General features: G+C 49.1%; 1 protein-coding gene and 1 long non-coding RNA gene across 3 annotated transcripts in view; one reads left to right on the top strand and one right to left on the bottom strand.

Annotated features, from left to right (window-relative positions):
- Positions 1–27,054, bottom strand: part of KCNJ10 (potassium inwardly rectifying channel subfamily J member 10) — a 33,949-nt gene extending 6,895 nt beyond the window's left edge. The window contains exon 1 of the mRNA XM_003937922.4: positions 26,566–27,054. The gene's annotated coding sequence lies outside the window, so the exon portion shown is untranslated. The remainder of the gene's footprint in view (positions 1–26,565) is intronic.
- LOC141582311 (uncharacterized) lies at positions 19,094–25,877 on the top strand. Of its 2 annotated transcripts, XR_012515165.1 has the most exons (4): positions 19,094–19,223; positions 20,078–20,179; positions 21,322–21,436; positions 25,818–25,877. It is a non-coding gene; the product is annotated as an uncharacterized LOC141582311 (long non-coding RNA). The 2 variants fall into 2 exon arrangements; XR_012515164.1 differs by lacking the exon at positions 25,818–25,877 and having other exon boundaries at positions 21,322–22,585.

The following is a 27,054-nucleotide window of genomic DNA, read 5'->3' as shown; positions in this document are numbered from 1 at the left end:
AAAAAAAAAAAAGATGTAAACTTGTATAAAAGATTTTGAGGAAAATTAGAGAACAGAGGACGTGATGTAAAATTGGAAATGAGTGAACATAGTTTTAATTATCAAAAAGAAAAATGAAGTACCTTTCACAAACTACAGACAAACAGGCAAGATATTGATCCTAGACAAGATTCTAGAATGGACTATTAAGATTATGAGTACCTGGGCAGGCTAGGGGTAAAGGAAGTTATCAATAGGACCCAATGTGGATTTACTAAGAACAAATCACATTGAAATAACCTAATTTTGGCTGAATGTGGTGGCTCATGCCTGTAATCCAGAACTTTGGGAGGCTGAGGCAGGAGGATAGCTTGAGGTCAGGAGTTCAAAACCATCCTGGGAAACAGCAAGACCCCTTCTCAGCAAAAATTTTTTAAAATTTGCTGGGTATGGTAGCATACACCTGTAGTCCCAGCTACTTGGAGGCTGAGTCAGGAGGATCAATTGAGCCCAGGAGTTGGAGGCTGCAGTGAATTATAATCATGCCACTGCACTGCAGCCTGGGCAACAGAGTGAGACCCTGTCTCAGAAATAATAATCTAATTTTCTTCTATGATAAGGCTACTAAATTGGCAAGTCAAAGAAGTGCAACAGCAAAAGTGTACCTAAACTTCAGGAGATTTTTGACAAGATCTCTCATTATGACCTGGGGATCAGATAAAGGAAAAAATGAAGAGAATGCTAATCTAATCAGGTGACTTTAAAACTCGGTACTGGTGAGTGGACCATGATAGCCTGGAATTCATTTTCTATTCCTATATTCTATTTTCTATTTCTATATACACCATTTTCTATTTCTATTTTCTATTCATTAAATTCATTTTCTATTTCTATATACACCAGAGGGCTTCACCTTTGGCCTTGCCCTATTCAATTTTCTTAAAATGAATTTCATTCAAAACTATAGAATGCTATGGCCATCAATGATGAGCCTGACAGAAAGCTGGGACAGATAGCACATGCAAGAGCTGGGGCAGAATTATGATCCAAAAGGAATTAAATAAGTAGGCCAAGTCTGGCCAGGTGCAGTGGCACACGCCTGTAATCTCAACACTTTGGGAGGCTGAGGCGGGCAGATCATGAGGTCAGGAGTTTGAGACCAGCCTGGCCAATACGGTAAAACCCCATCTCAACTAAAAATTCAAAAAGTAGCCAGGCATGGTGATGCGCACCTGTAGTCCCAGCTACTCAGGAGGCTGAGGGAGAAGAATTGCTTAACCTGTGAGGCGGAGGTTGCAGTGAGCCGAGATCATGCCACTGCACTCCATCCTGGGCAACAAAGGGACTCCATCTCAAAAAAAAAAAGTAGGCCAAGTCTAACAAAAATGTAAAAATGTGAGGTGCCTGATTATGTACTTGGGTCCAAAAATACCTGAGCAAGCTCTGGACTGAGATGTGATTTAGCAAGCAGTACAATATAAAAAAAATTAAACTTATTAGCAGAAAATAATCCAATATGAGTTATTCATGCGTTTTGATTGCCAAAAAAGCAAACTAATCTTAAGCTACTTTCATTGAACGAAAGTCTCTAGAATAAAAAAGTAGTTGATTGTACTCTGCTCTGTTCATCCCACACCTGGAGTATCCAGCATCAAGGAACACTCAGGATACGAGAGGAAGCAGAACCGGACCACATGAGAAATGGGTGAAGGAAACAGGGAAGTTCATTCAGGAGAAGAGACAATCGGAAGGATATCATGGATGTGTGCAAATATTTGGTCTGAAGGACTGTCATGTGATCAAATGCTTGGACTTGTCCTTTGAGCTCCAAAAGGAACAATCAGTTCATACTACAGGGAGAAAAATTGCAAATTGATATTATAAAGAGCATTGTAACAATCAGGAAGGCACTTTGGACGAGCACTTTGCAAAGATCCTATGGAGGAGATTAAAGCTTTAGATAGGAAACTGAAAGACTATCTTGAAGCTCTGTCTGTACTCTTGGTGGGTCAGGATGCCTGCCTTCTCTGCCCTGCTTCTACTCCTGCACTTTCTGTGGTGACATTCAGGGGTCCTTAACTGAAATCCTAGCTTTCTTCATGTTGGTGGAAGATTCTATATATCTTGGAGAATGGAAGCTCTTAGGGCCCAAGAGAAGCCTTGCTTATCATTCCCAAAATATTAATCTATAATTCTTTATCACTTTAAAGTTTATAAAACATATAGTTTGATCCTCACACCGTGAGGTAGGTAGGAAAGACCATAGAAACGAAGGCTCAGAGAGCTTTGCCTCAAGTAGATTAGTGGTAAAGTTGGAACAGGAATCCAGGTCTTCCAGCTCCTGGGTCCAGAACGTTTTAATTGTAGCAGCTGCTTTTGTGTATTCCAGGTTCATTCTCACAGACCTTATGCTCTCAGGAGTTGCCACTGTGGTACCCTGTATGTAAGACCACACGTCCCAGGGTTAAGGCTCTAGACTCATGGGTGCTGGAGATTTCAGCCACTGCTAGCCTCTTTGTTGCCTCTGGCTGTTGTGATTGCCACCTCCAGCTGTTGTGCCTGAGATTGCCAGCCTTTATATCTGCCACCTCCAGCTGTTATCTGCTGCTCCCAGCTGTTGTGCCACCTCCCACAGCCAGGCAGCTTTGTTCTCTGCGGTGGCCAGAGTCAGAAGCGGATAAACAAATAGCTACACTCCACCCCCAAGCTGGCCAGGCCCCTGAAGAAGGAAGGGAGCCAAAGCTCTGGAAATCATTTGTTGTGTGCCCCACCACCCCCGGGGCACCCCCACAAAACACACATACTCTTTCCTCTAGAGGGTGCTATTTCCCCAAAACAGTCCCAGCCAACCAAATACCAGGGACAGAATTCTGAAGTCCAGCCTCTGAGTGGCCAAAGAGACAGAAACAGAGACATTCGCCTCTTTCTCCTCTAAGCACTGAACGAATGATTCTTTCCCTAAAACTCAGGCCAGTCATAGCTGCAGTGATGACCAGCAGGTTCCCTCAGCACACACCACTCCCACTGACTGTTCTCCCTGGAAACTCTTCCAGGAGCTGTTTTTCTTTACCTGAGCACTCATTATTTTACCTGAGAGTCATTTGTTTTCCAGGATAATGCATAGATTTATCAGAGCCTTTCCCAAGTAAGGATACTGTTGTTCTTTTGACACTCGAAAACTTGATCTGTGGTTCCCCATAGCTTTTAGATTAAACTGCAAGCCTCTCAGCTCAGCAATCACAATTTGATCTCTGCCTACTTCTTGAATTTGCCCTTGACAATCTTTCACAGACACCCTGAACTCCAGCGAAGAGCCTCCCTACCTAATCCTTTCTGCCTTTGGACCTGCTTCCACACCGCCCTGCTCCGAGCCTACCTGACGATCTCCTCATCTTTCAGAACTCAAGTGTTAGTTACACCCTTTGACGCCTTCCCTGACTGTCAGACAAAACAATTCATCTCTGTCTCTCCCATTCCCACCCCAGAATGGCTTGGCTTTACTATGCTTGCTCTTGTACATATTATTTCTTTTTTTTTTTTTCCCAGATGTGATCTCACTCTGTCACCCAGGCTGGAGTGCAGGAGTGCAGTGGTGCAATCTCAGCTCACTGCAACCTCTGCCTCCTGGACTCAAGCAGTCCTCCCACCTCATCCTCCCAAGTAGCTGGGACTATAGGCATGTGCCAACATGGCCAGCTAATTTTTGTATTTTTTAGGAGAGACGGAGTTTTGCCATGTTTCCCAGGCTGGTCTTGAACTCTTGGACTCAAGTGATCCGCCTGCCTTGGCCTCCCAAAGTGCTGGGATTACAGGCATGAGCCACCATGCCTGGCCCTCTTGTACATATTCCCATTTTGAAGCATTATAGTGCTTGGAGATGGTTTACCATTGTTTACCATCTATGTGCTCTTAATTTAAGGCCACAGACTCTGCCTTTCATCTGTTTCCCCCGTGCCTAGTATCGTTTATTAAGGAAGAGTAAGGGAATGACTGAAAGCCCGATCTGAACAGGCCAAAGCTCCCATGAGGGCTGCACTCTTGATCTGCCTTCACAGGAGACACCTAGTTCACGCAGACCTTCAGGCGGAGCACTTCAGAGTACAAGGGGACCCAAGTTTACACAGGCTTTGCTAATGCTGCAGATGCTTACGACCCTGTTCTCAGAAGGTAGAAAAATAAAAGCCCAGGATGTCAGTCCCTGCCCTCCTCTGGGTCAGCTGTTCATTTGCAGGGGGTTGGGGAGAGAATGAGCTTTGTGTATTGCTACAGAGCATTGGAGTTGATTATGCTAAATTAGGTGACTAGAAAGGATGCTTCAACCGCCTCCCAGGGTCAGCAGGTACAGGGGGAAGGGAAAAGCTGCTCCCACAGAGAAAGTGCTTTATCTGTTTTCCCCATTGCAGGAGCAAGTTGACTGAAGGGAGCTTCATGATATGAATACTAAATGCATTCATTTCCAAATGTAAACAAATCCTTTTTTCTTCTACTTGCTGCTCCATTTTGGTTCCTAAAATAGTTAAAGGCACCATCATCCCACCCATTTACCCACTCAAAGCCAGGATCATCTCAAACTCTTCTCTTTCCTCAACTCAACATTTATCTAATGCCATGTGCTGTGGATTTATTATTTGTGCCTCCTCCCCTCTATTCCATCGGCTTACTTCAGGTCCTAATGGCTTGTGGCTGAATCACTGCATCAGCCTCCTACTCATCTCGTGTCTCTGTTCTTTCTCTCCTCAAATCCATCCTACATTGCTCCTGGGTTTCTCTTCCCTAATACACCTCTGATCAGCCAGTGGTTTAGAAAGCACTTTTGGCCAGGTGCAGTGGCTTATACCTGTAATCCCAGCACTTTGGGAGGCCGAGGCAGGCAGATTACCTGAGGTTGGGAGTTCAAGACCAGCCTGACCAACATGGAGAAACCCCATCTCTACTACAAATACAAAATTAGCTGGGCATGGTGGCGCATGCCTGTAATCCCAGATTCTCAGGAGGCTGAGGCGGGAGAATCGCTTGAACCTGGGAGGCAGAGGTTGCCCTGAGCCAAGATCACACCATTGCACTCCAGTCTGGGCAACAAGAGCAAAACTCTGTCTCAAAAAAAAAAGGAAAAAGGAAAGCACTTTCACATTATATTCTCATGGCATTCCTATGCGATATTAAGATTAGAATACTTGTTTTATGAATGAGGCAACTGAGGCTCAGAGAGGTGGTGTGACTCAGTAAACTGTGGAATTGGATTCATGCTCAGGTACTATCTCCCAAACACATCCACTTTTCATTATACTACAATTGTCTTAGTTTCTTCTGTAGCTCCAGACATTTAATGTCTCCCATTATCCATCAAAGACAGGCCAAACCCAGGCTGGCATATAAGGCCTTCCACAGTCTGCTTCTGAACCTGCTTTCCAGCCTTACCTTTGACCACTTCTCTGCTATGGCACACTGCATACTGCAAGCAAACCAGCCACTCCCTGGCACTTCTCCCTTCCTGGCCTCCCCTTCCTCCTTGTCTTTACCTATCCAAGTCTTATCTTTCAGAGTTCAATTCAAATAACCCCTCTTCCATGAAGCCTTCTCTGATTCCCACAACCTTAAGTAATGCCTCCGTTTCCTGAGTTTCCGTATATGTATATCTATATCCATTTATACTGTAATGGCACCTCTCTTAGTACATGGCATATCATTTGTATTCTACTACAAATAAACTCATCGAAAGAAGGGTCCAACATTATATACATGTTGCATATATATATATATATTTATATACGTGGGTGTAGATATCCATGTATATCTATATCCTTCTATACCTGTAATGGTACCTCTGTTAGTACACGGCACATCATTTGTATTCTACTACAAATAAGGTCATTGAAAGAAAGAAGGATCCAACATTATATACACACACATATATATACACATGTACACACACACACACACACACACACACACACAGGTTATCCTAAAGATTAGCACAATGTATGGCATATAGTAAGTCCTCAATAAGTATTTTATGATTGAATTAATGAGCAGGAGGGGACTCCTAACCCACTCCAGCTGTAGGGGCCAATCTAACTGACTCCATCATCACAGGGCCAAGGAGATGTGGAAGTTCTTGTCCTAGGTAGAATGGGTGGAACTCTAGTCCAGCACCTCTCACTCTGAGGCCTTCTCATTCCCACTTCTTGTTAGTATCTTCTCTTTATTTTTTAATGATGTTTTCTTTCCTCGTATACATGGAAACCCCAGATAACCAATTATCCACAATAAGAGGTATGCAAAAAACCAAATGGTTGCATCTGTATTAATATTGCCCACCACATTTAGTTCGAATTGTGTTTTTGTTCATTTATACAATAAACTTTGTTGTTATATTGTTTGTTGTTGTTGTTGAAACTGTGTCTCACTCTGTCACCCAGGCTGGAGTGCAGTGGCGTGATCACAGCTCACTGCTGCATTGACCTCCTGAGCTCAAGTGATTCTCCTACCTCATCCTCCTGTGTAGCTGGGACTACAGGTGTCCAGCTAATTTTATGTGTGTGTGTGTGTGTAGAAATGGGATCCCACTATGTTGCCCAGGCTTGTCTCAAACTCCTGAGCTCAAGCCATCCTCCGACCTCGGCCTCCCTAAGTGCTGAGATTACAAACATGAGTCATCATGCCCAGCCTCAGTAAACATTCTTTTTTCCAGCAACTGTTGGGTACCAAATTCTAAACAAAGCACTGGAATTACGGAGACGGATCAGATGTAGATTCTTTCCGTGAAGACCTTACAATCTAATAAAGGAGACAACCATAAAACATGCAGGAAGTGATAAATGCTGTAGAAAATAAGTGCAAGAAGAGTTTGTGAAGGGAAAGTGACATCTAGGGCAAGGATCGGGGTTGGAAAAAGGAAATCCAGGGCCAGCCAGGAAATTAGGAGCCATTCACTTAAGTTGAAGCATTGGGAGCACAGGAAAGATCTTTTTTTTTTTTTTTTTTTGGTTGTTCTCTAATCAAATTGACACTCAACACATGAAAGATCTTAAAAGGATACATTGGAAAAACAGTGATGTGCTCTGACCCCTCAACCTCCTCCTGCTTCGTGGCCAGCTTCCTGTGTGTTCCTTCACGGCCAGCTGCAGGACCAGGGTCAGGCCCTAACGCTCCTGCAAGGGTCAGACGCAGAGCCTTGGTCTCTTTCATGGTGCTCTAGGCTGCTGGTCATTCTTTCTTTCTTTCTTTTTTCTTTTCATTTATTTATATATCTTTTTGAGACAGAGTCTCACTCTGTTGCCCAGGCTGGAGTGCAGCAGTGCAATCTCGGCTCACTACAACCTCTGCCTCCCGGGTTCAAGCAATTCTCCCGCCTCAGCTTCTTGAATAGCTGGGACTACAGGCATACACCACTACACCCAGCTAATTTTTGTATTTTTAGTAGAGAGAGAGCTTCACCATGTTGGTCAGAATGGTCTCGGTGTCTTGACCCCGTGATCCAGCTGCCTCAGCCTCCCAAAGCGCTGGGATTACAGAAGTGAGCCACCGCACCCGGCCTAGCCTGCTGGTTATTCTTTCTTAGAGCCACTAGATGATTTCTGTTTTTTGACTGTGGAGTATTTCCTCTTATAAACGTTTGGTTCGGGAAAATGGAAGGAGAGATGGAGGGGAACTATCACGTATTGAGTGCCTACTCTAGACCAGCACTTCCTATTTCATCTTTGCAACTCTGTAAAACAAATCTTATCATCTTCATAATTACCGCTGAGGTTCAGAGAGCTAAGGTGACACAGCTTATCAGGAGCAGAGCTGAAATTTATGCCTCTTTTTGGCTGGATTCCAAAGTCCTTTCCACCATAACTTCAAATGAATACTATAGTTTATTTGCCTTCCCTGAGAAAACTCAACACTCAACAAGCAGAGATACCACCTTGAGCACAGTAGAGGTTAGCACGAGCCAGACGAGTGTGAAAAATTCACCAGCAGTGATGCTCAGGATGTATCCAAGGGTTGGAGGCACTGCCCTTCCTTCATGGTTGCTTGATCCTGTTTCTCTCCTAGTTTGGCATGACTTGTCTTTACTCTCACCACTTCCTTCATGTGGAGTGTCCTCCCAGCCGTCTTCTCATCTCTATTACTTGTCATTCTCTGCTTTTCCTCTCTTGTACTTCGTCCTGGCTGCCACTGAAATGTTTCCTCAACCCCTGTCCTCCTTTTCACCTCTCTTTTTGCCTTTGTATGGCCTGCACATCTCCCTGACTGTCCCTTCTCTTTATGGTTTCTCCTGCTTCTTGTAGCTCATCCTGGGAATAGTATGCTATCCATCTAATCATAACTCTCGCCTTCAAATTCTTTACCACACTTTGTCCTTCCATTCTCCTTCTGTATCCCACGGCCTGTGTGTACATAATAATAGAGACATTCTAAGCCCTAAAGCCTCCTATTCTCTTCTCCCTGCTTCTTCCCTGTAGAAAAGAGTCTTTTGATTTAAGGATCTAGAAATGAGTTCAGAAAGCGAGGCAGATTCTAGGAAGATAGGAACAGTGCCCACTCTAGCTATTAACTAATCCAATTACCTTAGGTTTGAAGGTCTTTCTGAACCAATCACTGTTGGGTAAAGACAAATGAATAGGCGGATAGAAATAGGGACTCAGCTTGCTCTGTCTCCTACCATCTGTCCGCCATGCTCAAGAACCCCAGATCCAACTCTATTCTTCTTCCAACCTTGAGGGCTTAGATAATCCTGAGTACTTTCCTTCCTTCCCTCCCTCTCCTATTCTTCTTCCTCTTGCATATTGGGAGACCGCTGTATGCAGTAGAGGGGTTTCAAGCACTATGTCTCAGCACCTGAGATTAGGCTGGTCTCCACACCCATATTTATCTTAGACAGTGGAGCTAGGTGTCTGCCCATGCCCAGCATTCTGGAGATAGAGTGAGAGAATTATGCTCAAGGATGTGTAAAAGCTGCTCAGAACTCAGAGACAGCACTGCCTGGTAGAACATACACTGGACTGGGAAGCAAGAGACTTGGGTGCCCATCTTGACTCTGCCATTGGCTGTGACCTCGGGCAAGCCTCGAAGCCTCTCGGTCTATAGTTCCTTCATTGTCGAATAGGGGTTGGTATCAGTTCCGTACTTCTCAAACTAGGGCATGCATGAATGTGCCAGGAGGCACTCAAAGCCACAGGACTAAATTTATTATATTTCCTGAAATTATCAATTTTGCTCAGTTTTTGAGGGAAAATGTTATTTTAATATTATGCCAACAATGTACAATGAAGTAGAACAAAAATTTTGAATGGCTTAAGACAAAAACAGATTTCAAAAATGTCCAGTGTGTGGCCACTTATGGCTCATCCCTGTAGCATCCAGGGCACAAATTCCCTCTCCTCCGCCTTTCGAGACACCTTGCGAGGTCAGTCTGGGAGGCGCTCTGTTAGAAGATAATTAAGGTCACTTCCTGCTATAAATCTCTATGTCCAGCCCCCATTGCCCACATGGCAGTCTGTTCCCACTCCTCCCCCTGGCTTTGGTAGAGAGAGAAAACAGCTCCTCAGCCTCCTCTCACCAACCATATTATCTCTTTTTTGGATACCAGTTCCAACTTGAATAGCGACCTTAGAGTCCTCCAGAAGGAGATCAGTTGCATTGGGATGAAAAAGAAGCACTTCTGGGCTTCCAAGTGTTCTTAATGAGGGAGGGGGAAGAGAAGAGGAAGGAGAAGGGTAGGAGAGGAAGGGCAGGAAGAAAAGCACTGCAGGGTTATGTAAGCCCTCAAGGTTGTAAGAAGAATGGAGCTGGATTTGGGGTTCTTTTCAAACTTAATGTCTTTCTTCATTCATCTCCCTCCTGTCTTGCCCCAAGGAAAATAAACAAATAGAAATGGAGCCAGATGCACACAAATCTTGAGGTGGGGAAAAAGAGGGCAGCGTGTGTGTGTCCAGGGGCCTGATTCTCCAGCTGAATCACTGTTGCCTCTGTTTCCAACTCCCTGGCCTCCTTCCCCCTTTCCCTCCCGTCCTCTGGCCCCAGCCTGACACCGAGGCCCTGGCCCATGGAAGAATAGGCTTTTCTTCCCTTGTGTCAACGTTTGGAAAGTTCTCATAGTCTGATCAAAAGAAAGGATAAAAGCCTTCAAAGCATTTCCTGGGAGTCTGTAACCTCTGTATGGCCCTTCTGACCTGCCTGTGTGTTTTCCAGTCAAGAGAGGGAGGGACAAAAGATGGGGCCACATCAGATGTTCTGTGTTCAGACACCACCCCTGCCTGTCAATGTGGGCTGACCAGGACCATTGCCGCTTCCTCCACCTTAGTCCCCAATCATGCCTTCTGTCCCCTGTGAGAAGGGAGCAATGTTCTGTAGAGAACTGCCCAGAGGGTGGCATCTCAGGGACCCCCTGTTTCCCCAGCTGGAGAGGGAGGAATACTTTCTGGTTCCTGTGGCAAGCGGGTGCTGCCTCTTTGATGCACCTGCCCTGTCAACCTTCCACACCTCCCCTAATCACGCCCTCCTGAGTCATCACCCCATCCCAGTATCTGCTGTTAATCATTGTCTGGGCCAGCAAGGCTCAACAGGAGCTGGTCCTTTGTGAGGAGCTTGGCACTAGGCAGAGTTCAACTGAGGACAGAGGCTGTACCACTGTCTCCTCAGCCCCAGCTCCAGCTCCAGCAGTCCCGGTAGTCTTCCAGCCTGGCCCCATCTGAGTCCTCATCTCAGAAGAACATCTACTGGGAGTCATTAACCCATCCCTCCTCATCTTGACTGAAGAGCCAGAAGAATTAGTATCAGTGCTAAGAGTCAACTGGAAGCCATGGCATCTATAGAAATAACTCCTATTGCTATTGTTATTCTACTGTTACCACTAAGACAAGAGATGCTGAAAAGGTTCCCAAGGACACTGGGGGAAATCTCAAGAGGATCTGGGCTAGGTAAGGGAGAGTCAGGGTAATAAACAAGAAGTCTGTTCAGGACCCTCATTCCTGTGTCAGCTCTGCCTGGATCTCCAATCAGTCATCACCTGGCTTAGGCCCCAAGATTCCCCATGGGAAGAATCTATACCCAACTTATCTCCAAAGATACTGGTTGAGGGGATCAACCTAGTTTAGGTATCAGAAGTATTTTTTCATGCAGAGCCCCTCACGAGAGTGCACCCCCACCCCTAGTCTCTGCAGAGTTTCCCCGAAGAGGGGGCTGGCCAGGTTGCAGATGGGAAGTGAGGAAGAGGTAGAGGGAACTCCTGCAAGCTTCAAGCTTCACCAGTGATGATGTACCACTCTCCTCCATCCCATGCGGAAGCCTGGCCCCCCCACCATCTGGGGGTGGGGCTCCCCAGTCCCTTGGGGCCACCCTTGCCTGCGAAGTTGCCTGTCTCATAACCTCATGTCCCCTACCCCCACTCCGGCTTACTCCTTTTACTATTAGGTTTAATTCTATGAAACTGTCCATTTGAAAAATGGGTTACCTATGGCAATATCAAAGGGTTCAATCTAACAATACCTAATAACGATAAAATAATAGTAACAACCACCGTTGTAATATGGGGTTTTGAAGTCTACAGAACAGTTGTACAAATTCAGAGTAACTCCATCTTGCTCCACACAGCCATCCTGGGTGGTGGCGGGGGGCGGGGGGGTGCAGTTAAAGCAACAGGAAGCAGGAAGCTCTCTCCAGTGTCACAGCTGACCTTCCCATCATTAAGTCTGAGGGCGTTTTCTCAGCCCTGGACCCCAGCAGTCTCTGCCGCACTTAAGACTGATGACTGACCTGTCTGTTCTTAACACTCTTTTTCGGCTTTTACTGAGGGGTTGTGGGAATCTACTGATTTTTATCTACCTTTGATTAGCCACTACTAGCCCTGCCATTTCTAGGCTTTGTGATTTGGGGCAAATCACTTAAACATCTGAGTTTCTATTTCCCTTATCTGCAAAAAGGGCCTAATAATACCGAGGTGACCGGAGAGTTCCACACGGCCATATGTGTCAGAACACTGCATGGGTTGTGAAGCACTACGCGTGCGCACGGTTCTCACTGTTACTCTCCCGCATCATGTTCTCCAGGTTCTCTCTCTAGCTCTCTGTTTATTTTGATCATCCCTCTTGCTGTAATCTCTCCTCTGCACCTTAAATGTTGGCATTTCTCAGGAATCCATCCACCCTTGGCGCTCATCCCTGACCACCATACTCCGTCTTCCTCAACTGTTTACCCTACTCCATGGATTCCACGTCACCTCTGCCCTGCGTGTCCAAGTGCTTAGCCCCCCCACCATCTGGAGCATTCCAATTTTAACATGTACAGACTCAGTGTCCTCCCTCCTCAAGAGAGTCTCTGTGTTTTCCTTTTTATTCACAGAATTACCCTCTACTAGGTGTCCAAGCCTTAGAATTACCCTTGCTTTCTCTCTTGACCCTCATCCGATTGATAACTAGGTCCATCAATTCCACCTTCACGACTCCTCTTCATGTTCATTGAGGCTGCCCTCAATGATTCACCCCAGGCATTGCAATGGTCTCCTGGTCCTCCTGTGCCCAGGCTCACTGTGCTCACCTCTGTCATTCACTGCCTCCATGCACACATTCTAACCCTATCACTTGACTTTAAATTCTTCAACGAGTTCCCACAGCTCTTGTGATGAAATCCAAACTTCTCGGCAAAATCCTTCAATGTCTGACTCCACCTTACTGTTCACAGCCTTTCCTGGAATGTTTTCCCTCTGCAACCTGTATTCTAGCCACGTGGAATAAAGCCTGTGCTCTGCTTGCCTGACTCCAGGTCTTTGCTCGGGGAGCTCGCTCTACCTAGACCATCCTCTCCCTGCTCCCAGACTCCCCTTCAGACGGACCACTCTCTTCCCTTTCAAATCCTCTTCCTCCTTCAAGGCCCCTCCCCAACACCCTCTCCACTGTGGAGCCTTCCCAGTGATCCCAGGTAGAAACAGTTACCCTCCCTCTGTGTTCCCGGGACAGTCGCCACCTCATCCTTTGTTCTTCTCTAGAGACTGTGAGCGCTTCAAAGGCACAGACTGTATCTTGGTCACCTTTATAAACCGGTACCTTTAAATTTAACCGAATTGGTTAGTATAGAGGAAGGAATTAGAATCTCTGGGTGATTCTGGGCTAGAAATGTCCACTATATAGCATCATTCATCACCCCACCACCCCTTACCACATAACACTAATTTATTACAGTGCTTTTTTTCTAACCGAGCCTCACAATCATCCTCAATGTGGTGATACAGAGAGCCATTTTCAATCAAATGGAGTTAGCACCACAAATGAAACCTATTTTTTATCCTGGCATGTCTTGAGTCACAAAGGTCCCTACGTATTCTTCTTTCCCGCGATTTGCCATCCTGTCTGTGTCACTTACTAGCTATGGGAACTTCAGTCAGTCTCTTAATCTCTCTAGGGCTCAGCTTCCTCATCTAAGGAGGCAATAAAACCTTCCCTTATGTGGTCAGGATTACATGATTTAAAGTATATGAAATCTGTAAGGCCCTTATGCAAATAAAGATATTATTTTTATCCTACTTTGCAGATGAATGAAAAATATTACTGAATTAGAGAAACTAAGGCTCAGAGACATAAAGTCACTTGCTGACATTTATTTAATGCCAAAGCCAGAACCCGTGTCTCCAAATCCTGTGGGTTTTTCACTCACGTTGCGTCTCCACACCCCCAGGGCCTTGATGATGCTCACGTTACACCATCCCTTATATCTCCTTCCTCCAGCGATTTGTGGGGTAGGATTTACTCTAGCCCCAGAATTGAAGGGGACTTCCAACCCACTATTCTTCATCCCACCTCCCTAGAAATCCTCCAAAACCCCATCAGCCTGGCAAGAGGTGGGCAGGTGTGTGCTGAGGAGTGCCAAGTAGAGCCACGTTCCTTAATTACTGTCCTTCAGCCCCTCACCCCCTCGTCTGCCCCCAGCCTCTGGGACATCGGGCCCCTGGCAGTCTTCTTAAGGCCCAGGATGGCCAGGGCCCCAGAGATCAGGTTTTTGGGGTGAAGGCCACTGAGCTGTCACCTGATCTACCAGCAGAATTTGAGAAACTAGGGAGGGTAGGATGGGACCTATTCCTTGGGGATTTCAGGGCCAAGACAGGACTCTCCACCTCAGAGAAGAGAGGGAGGCTGACCAGACCCCAGCTGAAGGGCCCTTCTCCATACACTTTCCTGTCTTTGAACTTGAAGTGGTGTTGGCTAAAAATGAGGGAAGGCTTGGACCTAGTTGGTGGAGGGCCCAAAAGGTAGCGACGGGGTGGGGGAGGCAGAAGAGCCACTCCCCATTGTGAGAACATCCCCAAGGCCGACTCCTGTAGGGGTTATTTCATCAGCTCTCCTCCTTCCAGGAAGGACCATCCTCACCTTCCCAAACAGAGAAACTTTTCCAGACTGCTTCTTAATTTGTATTTTGTTCATCTTTGTGTCTTTCTCAGTGCCTGGTATTTACTGATTTGAAAGAGCCTGTAGGGTTGCTATTCCACTTCACTCTTCTCCCTCAGGCCCCCTTTTCCACGTGCCACCTGCTCATCCTTTGGAAGTCCTTCCTCTGAACTTCCCATTGAAGTTTCAACGTTTGGACACTTGGGGGCACTGAGTCAGCCTCCCTGGCAGTCTTCTCTCTAGTTTCCCTAGCTCTTCTCCGCAGGCTGTGCTCAGCCCCACCCCGTCAACACTCTCCCCACTCTACAATGAGAGGGGCTTGATGGGGAAACTGAGTCCCACAGTGGGAGTGGTTAGTAGGAGTGCCTCAATGAAAGAAATTCAGAGTTTTCTGTGGCAGGCACATCCCTCTCTCATGGTGGGAAAGGAGAGAGGCAGAAAACTTCAGGCCTAAGCCAAAACTTGAACAGAGGCAGACAACTCTGAACTTAAAGCTTCTCCCTGCACTGGCCAGGCCCTCCTGGGGGAGCCCAGTGCTTTCTTGTGTTCATGTAACCAAGGACAAGAGGAATGAGTCTTGGGAGAAAGGATGAAGGAAAAGTAGGAAAAAGAGGAGAGGAAGTGGAGGGACCCTATCTCTGAAGCCCTAGAATGACAGGTGGAACAGAGTCCTTTATGACCTAGTCTCTGCTGAGCATCCTAGCATCAGTAGTCTCTATTTGTACCCACCCACTTCACGCATGCACCATGTCCCCAGCCGCACGAAACCTCTCAGTCCTTAGACAGACCAAACTTTTCTTAGCAAATAATGGGGCCTCTTCCATGGAACACTCTTCCTCTCCTACTCTGCTTAATTTGTACTCCTCCTTCAGGCTTCAGCTTAGATATCACTTTCTCTGGAAAACCTGTCTGGATGCCACCACCCACAATGTGGGCTGCCGTCCCCCTGTGTTCGCACGGTACCATGAACTTCCTACCTTAGCCTTTACGGTGTGCCAGGCATTGTGCTGGGTGCTGCATGCCACGCTTCATCCTAGTCTCCCTAGGAGGGCAGCAGCATTGCCCTCAGATGCATGGGTAGAAACTAGACTCAGAGGGGTTCACTAACTTGCCCAGAAGGACGGCTAAGGGGTGCACTCAAGTCAAACCCAGGCCTGCCTAAACCTGCTTGAGTTCTGGGTTTCTCAACTTGATACTGGACTGTGTCACAGAGTATTCATGTGGGGAAGCCTGCCATGGTCATCACATTTATTCCCCACATTTTACTAAAGAGGAAGCCCAGACCTAGGAAAGATGGGTAACTTTCCCAGGATCACACTGCTAGCTGGTAGCTCATGTTATTTTACATCAGAATCAGAGCAATAACCCTGGTCGTCTTCTTCATCTCAAATTCTCTCTTCCTAGAAGATTCTTTTCCTGACCCTGGGGTCCCAAAGTGCCAGTTTCTGTGAAGCTAACCTTGGAGGATTATCCACAGAAGCTCTTCCCCAGCCAGCCACAGCCACAGCCCATTCTCTTCAATCTGGCCCTCCCTCCCACCTAGTAGGCCTCAGGGTCTTCCTCCCCTCTGCAGCAGCTGGCCCAACAAGAGTTGGAATAAGCAGCGAATAGTGAGGTTCACAAGGAGGAGACATTCAGCGATGCTCTTACTGGGGTCTGTGTAAATGATCAAGAGATTCCTCTGAGACCACTTAAAAACTCCGTAGGGGCGCTAAGAGTCATTGGAACTATCTTCCAGGCCACTCAAGCTCTGCTCAGTAGGTGAAAGGGGGACTTTCCCTTCTCATTAGGGCAATGAGTTCTCTACCTCTTTCTGCCCCTCCCCTTTGCCTCGTAATACCTTATGCCCAGGGGATTCTTCCAGTTAAGTCAAAGTTTACCTGTTGCTATCTGAGCAATTTCTTCTTATTTGTAACCTTGATGGAGCTGGAGAACCAGAGGTACTCTGTACCTGTCATTCATATTCAGAAAATTGAGTCTCTTTCCCTGACAGGTATCCTTCCAGCTCCCTTCCCTTCTCGGGGCTCCTGTTCCCTGCATGAAGAGCAGCCTCTAACCTTCACTCAGAGAAGTCTAGGGAGCTCACCATCACTCTGGGAGGCAATCTCTCTGCCCCCTTTCAACTTTTTACTTATTCCCTATCCACATTCCTCCCTTAAAAAGGAGGATGGGGACCAGGTATGGTGGCCCACATGAGTAATCCCAGCACTTGGGAGGCCAAGGTGGGTGGATCACCAGAGGTCGGGTTTAAGACCAGCATGACCAACATGGAGAAACCCCATCTCTACTAAAAATACAAAAAAATTAGCCAAGTATGGTGGTGTGTGCCTGTAATCCCAGCTACTCGGGAGGCTAAGGCAGGAGAATCACTTGAACCCAGGAGGTGGAGGTTTCGATGAGCTGAGGTTGCTCCATTGCACTCCAGCCTGGGCAACAAGAGCAAAACTCCATCTCAAAAAAAAAAAAAAAAAAAAAATTAGGATGGGGTAGGGATGGCATGAGGACACCGCCTAGACACACAACTATATTCAGAGGTGGATGTCTCTCTGTCCTCCACCTCCTGTGTAACTAACTGCCCAAGCACAGCAGGGAAAGTTGAAGTTGTACTTTGGACAGTTTTTTCTCCGGTAGGGGCCATTTGAAGGCAAAAGAATCACACCGGAGTATAAGGGCTGGGGAAGGCGTGTTCCTTCCCGAAGGAAGATAGATGGATGAGATGGCTTAAGCAGAATCCAGTAGCCAGAGGGGAAGCACTCTAGATAAGGGGCAGGGAGAAGGAGTATGAAATTTTGATCATGGTGATGAGCACTCAATAATATTTGCTGATGAGCAAACCCGTATCAGCTTAGTTCTCTATCTAACAGTGTTTCTGCAGCTGTGACCCCATCCACCCTCCCAGGCCCCAGCACACCGCTGCGCAGTCAGCCCTCAAGTCTCTGGGATCCCGGTGGGCCTTCCTCTCTTCCCTTTTTAGGGCATCTGCTCCTGACTGCTAGAAAATGCTCTGGACCAGAATAGGTGAACCATAGGTACAGCCTACAGATCCTCGTGCAGACATGGGATAATAACTGGGAAGTCCAGTGCTAGGCATCATAAAAGACCTGTAATTGATAGAGATCCCCAACTCTAAACTCTAGCTAAGAAGGCTGTGGGGTTACTTTCCAGAGATCCAGAGATCCAGAGTTCATAGCAGGGGTGGGGCCTGTAGGAGGGTGGGAAGTGAAAGGAGGTAGGCTCACTCTGCCTGGGGGTAGTGCAAGGGTCAAGGTGACCGTCAGAGGTTTTTCTAGACCCAGAAGCCCCCTTAAGGTCCCTAGACCCATTCTTCTCCCCACCTCTTCCCCTCACCATGCCCCCACTCCTTCCCAAAAAAGGTGGGTAAAAGACACCTCTGTTAGATTTGTAGATAGGTTGGGGGGTGGGGTCATCTGAGTGAAGCCAAGAGACAAATTGTTGGAGGGGAGAAAATACAAAAGAAAAACCTAGAAGCAAGAGACCTCCATTCTAGTCCCAGCCTTGCCACCAGCTGCCTGGATACATCATCTCACCTCTCAGAGCCTTGCTGGGAAAATGATAACTGTTCCATCTATCTCCCAGGGTCTGGAAGGGCTAGGAAATATCTATGTGCCCTGGGCAAAGGCAAAGATGGTGACACCAGACCTGTGCCAGCGAGGCCAGGTGGAGCTCTCGTTTTTCATATATAGCTCAGTCCAGGGTACTCAATTCAGCTCTGGGCCCACCTAACTCTCTCCGTGGTTGGGGCAGGAATGGGCGCCGTGCTCAGAGTGCAGTGCAGGCTGTGTCCATGGTTAACGTATAAGCAGGTGCAGTCTGGGGCAGCAGGACATTCTCAGCCCCAGGGCCACATTCTTAAGGTCACAACAAGTGCAAACTTGTTATAACCTGTGTCAGAGCAGCAGAGGGCGGCAAGGGCATGGGGGGAGGGACACGGTGCTGAGTTGCCTGCGGCCCTGGATGGGGTGCAAAAGGGAAAGGGGTGGGTTGGGCGGAGGGTGGGTGTGCACGTGCATGTGCCAGGGGATGGTGGTGGGGACGTGCAATCTGTGTGCTGGGGTCGGTGTGCTGTATCTGGGCACATCCGCTTGGGTGTGGGTTGGGAGCCGTGTGTGGGGCCGCATAGATGAGTGTGTGCCTGTGTGTCTCTGCATATATGAGCCCCGGGGAGTCCTGTGGTGGGAGGAAGAGAGGCGGCAGCCACAGGCCCAGGCTGAGCATATGGAACCGAGGAGTGGGCAGGCTCTGAGTGCCCCTTCCCCTTCTCATGCTGCATAGAACCTGCATTCCAACTCCTCCACAGACTGCCCTCACCCCTGTGAGCCTGGGGCCTCTCCCCTCTGTGTGCCCTCTGCAGCCTGCCCTGACAAATGCCCATCTCCTCAGCCTGCCCAGAGAGTGGGGGGGGGTCGCCTCCTGCCCATCCCCCCTGGCCCAGGGCCCACTCCCCCATGCTCTCTGGGCCCTCCGGACACTGGGGCGAAGGGGGGGGGGCTGGGGGAAGGCTCTGAAAGCAGGTGACTGTTTGGGGGAACTAGGGGACAGAGCCCCCATTGTGCCCGCCCCGGAGCCGCCTCAATGGAGCTCCCTGGCACAAAGGGGCTTTGACAATGGGCAGGACATTAGTATGCAGAGCCAGCCCCTCAGCCCTCTCCCTGTCCCACAGCCCAGGAGCAGGAGCTGGAGGGCTGCTGGTAGAGGCCGGGGTGGGGGGGGGGGGGCCAGGACTAAGACTAAGGAGATCTTGGCCCACAGGGGCTCTCCTGGGGCCACTGCCCAGGAGACAGGGGAGGAGACTAGACTAGGGCTCCCAAACCTTCCACTCCCCAGAAAGGACTTTCCAAATGGAAAAAGCTGCAAGGACTGGTAGGAGTGGAGGGGGAGGGGCTGTGGGAGGCCAGGCCCCTTGGTCCCAGGCTAGGCTCTAGAAAGAAGTGGGTGGCAGTCTGAGTCCTCCGACATTCTGCCTCAGTTTGACCATCTATGCAAAGGAATTGTGTAGGCAGGAGAAGAAAAACGGAGTAATATACAGTGAGCCCTTCAACCCCAGCAGAAAGGGCATGTGTTATGTGTGCAGGGTTTGGGGTTGTGGGGCTTCTACTTCCTTGGGGGGTTCCTTGCAATCTCCACCTGTTGTGATTCTGGAGGCTGAAGAAGCTACTACAGGGGAAGCAGAGGTAGTGATTAGGGACAAAGTCCCCTCCTATCTGTGCTGTTTCGAGAATTCAATCTGAACTAGTGGAGGTGGAGCTGGAAGCCCAGCTCAGGGGAATTTAGCTGAAGGGCCAATGGGCCAGGACTAGGTCTTCCCAGTATGTGTCTCTCTCTCCATCTGCCTCCTCCCGTTCCCCAGTCTGTGGGGAGAGGCTTCCCTTCTCCTGCCCAGGGAACCCCAGCAGGCACCCCTATCCTCATTAGCACCCTCAGCACCTCCAGCTGCCTTTTCCAAGGCACCATGTTGCCCTGGAACAGCGCAAAGCACAGGGCGTGAAGGTGTGATCTGGGGAGAGGCTCCCGGGTCTGGTAGGTGGGAGAGCTGGGAGGAGGGCAGTGAGCAGGACTGAGCAGCTCATGAGAAGCAGGGTCGTTCAATCACAGACTTCCCAGGAGCCCCAGGAGAGAAGGCCGGGGACACTTTGCAGAACTGCTCCCCACAAGGCAAGACAGAAAAATCTCTGGGCTTGAGAATGTCTTCCCAGCTTTCTTTCTCCTCTTTCCAGTAGCTGTCGATGCCAGGAAGTTCTCCCTGCAATCTGCCCTCAAGGCTTCCCACTGTAGTGCTCCGGCCCTGGGCTCACCTGAGATTGCTGGGGAAAAGAAAGGTAAGATCTGCTTCCTTCCCCCTCTCAGAACCTTACTCCTCCACTCTCCACAAAAGAAGTCTGGTGGGGAGAGCAGAGACAGAGCTAGGCCTTAGAACTCCTGGGTTCAGGGCCCAACGATGCTGTCGAACTTCTCTGGGAACTTCCACAGAGGGAAAGTCACTTTCCCTCTCTGGGCTGAGCCCCTGTGTGTAGTGTTGTATGGATCACCTGCAGCTCCCTGCCTTTGGGACCACGCACAGTGGATTCAGGGGCACGGCTCTGGATTTTAATGTGAGATCACAGCATTGAGCACTACGCTGAGCCCTTTCCTATTATGTCATTTGATTTTCAACAACTCTAAAAGTGGTTGCTTTTTAAAGACCCATTTTATAGATGAGAAAACTGAAGCACAGGGATATTAATAATTTGGCCGAGGCCACATGGCTAATGAGTTGTAGAATGGAGGCAGAACTTACATGATGAACCAGCCACCCCATACCACCTCCCTAGTGAGAACATTCAAAAGACCATGGTGGCTGAAGGAAATCAGCCAGGATATTCAAATTGGCCCTGGTTTTTGAAACTGACTTCTGAGGTTCCTCCAGACTAGCAGTTCTCAAAGTGTGGTCCAGGGACCACTAGGGGTTCCTGAGAGGCTCTACAAAGTCAAACCTATCCTCATAAAAATGCTAACAATACATTATTTGCCCTTTTCACTTTCAATATTTCACAGTGTTCAGTAGAGTTTTCCAGAAGCTACATGACATACGATATTACAACATACTAAATGCAGAAGCGGATGAGAAACCAACTGTCTTTTATTAAGCCACACGTTTTAAAATATTTCTGAAAATATAAGACAATGTCACTCTTCTTATTAACTTTGTTTCTTTCCTTTGGAAAATACAGCTGCTTTTCATTAAAAATATGTCATTTTGTTAACATGCAATAATTAATAATATTTCACGTGTCTCAGTGTTCATTTCTAACACGGCAAATATTCATAGATAGAACCCATACAAACCAAAGCTCTTTGGAGTCTTCAGTAATTTTTTAGAATGTAAAGTGGTCCTGGGGTTAAAAAGTTTAAGAACCAGTGCTCTAGATGCTAACAACTCACCCTCCCCTCTTACCACTTGCCCATATCTTTTTTATCACAGGGTCAACTGGGAGGTTTAGACACATGGAGAGGGAGTGTGCCTGGCTCTAACAGTTGGAACTGGGATCAGAGGTGGAGCTGAGGAGGCCGGTCCAGGGAGAATGCAGCACTAAGAGGTCAGACCTGTACCCGACTTGGGAGACGTCCCCACATGTTTCCCAACTTGCAAGCCCCTGCTCAGAGGTATGCTCAGGACAATGGGGATGCCTCAGACTAGACTCACCTTTCACCCCTTTTTCCACTCCAGGCAAGCCCAGCATCAGGCTGGAGTCAGACCACCCTGGCAAGGGGAGAAAGGCTCTCTGGAGCCTAGATAGCTGCATTTGCATGTAGGAGTGGGCGGAGCAACAATGCTTAGAAGACTATAAACTGGGGATTCTAGGGCCTACTGCTTGTAATCTTAGGGTAAATCCATCCGTACAGGATGAGGCCATTGGTAGGAGAGGGGTTTCTCTTGAGGGCTCCTATAGAATTAGATAATAGGATCCTATACACACCCTGCTGCAGGATCCTCACATAAACCTCCAAAGTCAGGCTCCTCCTCAAGAATAAGCAATCAGAACTGTTTCCTACCTAGAGTCAAACTGGACAGTAGCCACTCTGTGTCTTAGGAACCAGGCCCTTTGCTGGGTGCCAGAGGGTCCAGAGAGAGAAGAGATGTCTTTGCCAATCTGACAGAGGTACAGGCCCTGTCCTAGAGGGACCCCCGCAGTGAATGAGGAAGACAAGATGTCTCCCCCAACATCACCATGTATAGTAAACCCTGGGCTAAGTCACAGATGCAAGTGACAAGCAAGATGGCAGAGCAGAGAGGGAAACAGGACAATGGAGGTCTGCAGGAGGGGTGAGACCTGGAATGGCCTTTTGAGGGCCCAGAGTGTGGGGAGGAGAATGGCTCAGAGACTACCTGGGATATGCTTCCCAGGAATAGGATCTAAGTAGTTCTGCAAAGTGTAGGGCTGGAGGAGATGGGGGAAAGACATAAAGTCTCTTGAAGACTGTGATTGGGATATTTTTATCCAATGGCAACAGATGTGTCTGGGTAGGGAAAGGGCAAGATAAAACTGATGCTCATCATGACCGTTACAGTGATAATTTCATTACAGGATAAGGGGAAGGAATCGAGAAGAGAGGGGCTGGGGTCAGCGAGGTCATTAAGGAGGCTGCTGTGGGCATCCAGGCTGATGGGATGAGCAGGCCCATCAGGAGACACAAGAGGAGGGCATATAAACCTGAGAGAAGCTATGGGGGCAAACCTGGGCCAGGAGAGGGAGAGGCGGGATGAAGAAGAGAAGAATGATAGGCAGGGCCGTGAAAGCTGGGATGAGATGTGGGGATTGACAGAAGTCTTTGGCGGAAAGAGAAGTTGCTGAAAATGGAGAAAGAGACTATTTGGCGAAAGCTCAACAGCTCAGTTCTCATTTGTTGAATCTGAAGACAAGACATCTGCTTGGCAAAAACTTGTGGAAAGCAGGGGCTCTGGATATGGAGACCCCACCTCAAGCGATGCCCAGCCTATTGGAATCAAGGGAGGAACTTCATCTTAAACTACTTGATAATTCGTCCACCTTCCCAAACTCCAGAAGGGTGGGAAGAAAGAAACCTAGGACAGAATCTAAAAAAAAAAAAAACAATGAAAGGTTAGGACAAAGCCCAGGAACCAGGAAAGATGACAGAGCCGAAAACGGTAGAGTGGTAGGAGAAACATTATGACCTGAAACTCCACTTTTTACAGACTAGCACCATTCCAAACCCTTTATAATAGTCACTGTGAATCCTCACAACAGTTTGGAGCAGTTATACTGTGAGGATGAGACTTCTTGAGCTACTCAGTGGAAAATCAAGGCTTAAACCCACAAAGTTGGACTCCAAGGCTGTGCTCTTGGAGACTGAGAGACAAGTGCCTCCTGTCTCTCAGAGCAGAAAGCAGGCCTGGACCAGTAAGAGAGAGGTGCAGCAGCCACCAGGACAGGCCCTGACAGTTGTCACAATAATCCCCGACCTCTGAGCTCCATGGCTCCTGTCAGAAGTGTTAAGGTTGGGCTTTCCTGTTTTGGGATTTGGTTGGTGACTTTAGTTTTGGTTTGGTTTGGTTTCTTGGTCCAGAAGGTGGTCTCTCTCTCCCTCCCAGTCTCCATTTCAAATGTCTTCCCTTTTCTGGGATGCACTTCCTGAAATCTAACCTAAGTCCTTCCGGCTTCAGCCGCAATCCTTTCTCCAGGTCTCCTGCCACTGGCAAAGTTGCACAATGGCCGTGTATTCCCTTTCTGTGCTGCCCCTTGTTGGAGGCTTGAGGTCTAATTCAGTCCTCTCTAGCTCCTGCTTCTCCAACCTCCTTCTCCAGGCCGCAAAATTCTGCTCTTACTTCTCTCTCACATTCCAGAGCCAGCCCCTCCCTTCCCCCACCACCTCAAATCCAGGCTCCAAGCTGGCGACACCCACGGGAGGGCTTTTCCCACAATCCCTTCCTCTTTGCCCTTTCAAGGTTCTGATGGGGGAGGGGCAGAAGAGGGGCCACCAGATGCACTCTCTTCATGAAGGATGGTGGCAACATGTGGACTAAACTCAGACGAGGGAAGAAAAGCATCGAACTCAGCCTGCCGGAGAGACCGAGGTGGCGTGGCACTGCAGAGGTCTCATTCCCAGGAGCTGCCCAGCCAACCACCCATCATTGGGTGCTAAAACACTTATATTTTAAATCTCCCTTTCCTCTCCAATCTTTCTGTAGTTTCATCTCAACAACATGCCTTGGCTGATTCCTTCTCTGCCCCCTTCCAGGGCCCCACTGCTATCCTGGACAGCTTGGCCTCAGCCTGGACAGTAGCACTGACCAGTCAGGCAAGAGAAGAATCTAGGCCGAGGAGGGGAGGGAGAGTGGAGATTTTTTTTCTTCCGTCCTAAATAACCTGCGGCAGGAAAGTTTAGGGACTCCATTGCCCAATGTCCCTTTTCCTCCCCACCAATGCCAGGAGGCTCGGCCTATCTTTCCATCTTGTATGCAGAAACCACGCAGTTTACTAGGAGACTCAGGAGTATCCTTTGAGGAAATAGATCTTTCTGCATGACCCACCCCCTAGAGCTTTAAACCCCTTATCCCACCAATCACAGAATGACTCCAGAGGACTTCATCTGAGCCCACCCTGACCCAAGTGTTCCAGCCTCTCTGGTCCCTGGGAAGGACAAGGGAAGGAAGGTCCCTGGGTCCTCTGCCAGTCACCTCCTTGTAGCTCAAGCCAACCAAGTTGGAGCTGTAAATGAGTTTATGCACAGTGATGCAGGTTGGGGGGAGCTAGAATGTGGTTCATTGGGGCACATGGAGGAGGTGGGGGATACCAGCGGGCAGATCATTAATCCCTTCACACAAACATATGTACCCATAGGCTGGATGTGGGTCAGATGTTGGGGAGACAGATTTTTTTCCCCTCAGGGTAAGGGGTAGCAGAGGGGTTCTGCATTAGAGCCACAGAGGGACTGGAACCATAACCCTGCTACCCCTGCCACTCCCACCCCCCACACACCCCCTGTCAGTGGAGTCATTGCCATTTGATATCCGCTGAGACAACTTGGCTGCTCAGGCTCTGGGTGGGGGGTGGGGGGATGGCTCAGAAAACAGCAGCTCCTTTCAGGACCCAGGTTGGCAAGGGCTTTGGGAGGCTGGACTGGCCCAGATCACCCCCCAACAACCTCTCCCTCCCTTCCTCCCTCGCCACCACCACCAAGGGACTGGGGGGAGGCAGTGGGGAAAGGAGTTGGCACTGCCGGGCCATGCCTATTGCCTCCGAAATCCAGCCCTGGACTCTCTCCCTGGCATGATGCCTTCCGTCCCCCTCCTCCCTCGTTTCTTCCTCCCTGAAGAACCAGCTATGAGTCAGGATGCCTGGTTCCTTCCAAACTTGGTCCCCCATACCCAGTCTACCCTTAGAGAAATTCACAAGCCCTACAACTTGGCACAGGATGGTACCCACCATCATGCCAGGAATATGTTCAAAAATCCTTGGAGATTAGGGAGAGTTTCAGGATGAAACTAAATTGAACTCAGTGGTAGCTGCCCACCCCTCCTGGGCTGATTTCTTGACAACCACTCTGGGCCCTCCTCACACCCCTGAACAAGACCATCTTTCACATGGGGGCCCCAAATATCCCATCATTATCTCCCTCCCACCCAGATGGCCTAAAGCAGTCCCAGTGGGGAGAAAAGAAATTCAAACACCACAGCAAGAGCAGACTGGCCAGACATCTTTAGTCAGAATTTGTATTAATAAGCAACAGAAGCAGGCTTTAAGCGCTGGCCTCTTTGGGGTCCAAATCTGCACCAGCTTCTTCACCATCTCCACTTCCCCATCTGCCTCACCTTGCCTGGGGCACTCACTGGAATTAAACCTCCAGACACCAGAATCCACCTCCACTTTTCCCCCTGTTGTCCTTCTACCAATTCCTGGGTTCAGCTCTCCTCTCCCAAATCAGGAAGTTCCATCCTTCATCTCTTCCCTAACACAGGTGCCCTGGGTTAAGTTCCTGGTGAGAGGAGAGATGAAATGGGAAAGGACGTCTCTGTCTGGAGGGTGAGTTTATAGAACCCAATCTGCCCTTCTCACTTTAGAAGTGCCTCCGCTCCTTTCCTTTGGAAATCTCAATGTGAAACAGCTGGGTGAGGGTGAGGAGCAATGAGGAGGGATGCCTTGAAATGGGAGCCACTCAGAATGGAAGGAAGAGATTGGGTGGGCAGGGGTCTGGAGCACAGAAGGCTTCTGTGTCTCCCCAGTCTAAGCTGCCAATATCTGTTTTTCTCCCCATGTGTGAGCTAGCAATCACAGGTGTCACTACGTGATTGTCACTCTATGGGAAGTGGGGGAAGGGCTGGGCATGGGCGTAACCTGTCCATATGGGGAGGAGGGGGCACTGTCTGGTGTGCCTGTGTATAGGATCCCTCCTTATGTGTAGTTGTCACTGTATTAACTAGAGGACCGGGGATGCAACTGCTGGTCTCCCCAGTGGGAGGGGGAATCTGGAATGCTCCTTCCTTAGATGAGAGGGCTGAGATGACCAGCCTGGGTAGTTTCCTCGTGGGGACCCCTTCCCAGGAGGCTCCTCCTCAAGGAGGGAGGCAGGGGAACAAGACGGTACCTCTGGGGCCAGGCAGGACAGGGACTGGGGAGCTGGGGCCCCGATGTTTCCGGAGAGTTAGGGGGACAGGACCCGGCCGGGGGCGGGGGGCAGCACTCCTTCATCAGGGCCAGGGTCTTACCTTGGGTCCGAGGTGGAGTGGCCCCTTGGATGGGCCGCGGGGCAGCGGGACAGATGGACGGACTGGGCGGGCAGGAGTAAGGAGCAGAGCTGTGCGACGGGCAGGGTCAGGACTCTTAAACCCGGAGCTGGGATCAGATAAGGGCTTGTCCGGGGGCCGGGGCCGGGGTCGGGCCGGCCGGGGGCAGAGCTGGGCCGGGCCGGGCCGCCCCCTCCCTCCGCAGCGCAGGAGCCAAACTTTGTGTGAATGGAGGGGCCCGGAGGGGGGCCGGGCAGGCGGGGGCGGGGGTCTCCGGACGGACCAATGGGAGACTGGAGCGCTAGGCTCCAGCCGCCGGGATTGGAGGGGCTTGGGCAGGGGGCGGCGCGTGCGGGGCGAGGAAGCGGAGACCCAGACAGATGGAGGTGCAGAGAGAAATACCCAAAGACAGAGACCCAGACAGACCCGGGGAGAAAGGGAGATGAAGAGACGATACGCGAAGCGATAGCA

This window comes from Saimiri boliviensis, chromosome 19, assembly GCF_048565385.1.
Source record: "Saimiri boliviensis isolate mSaiBol1 chromosome 19, mSaiBol1.pri, whole genome shotgun sequence".
NCBI lineage: Eukaryota > Metazoa > Chordata > Mammalia > Primates > Cebidae > Saimiri > Saimiri boliviensis.
Note: the sequence above shows the minus strand (reverse complement) of the source record. Positions and strands in the feature narration are given on the sequence as shown.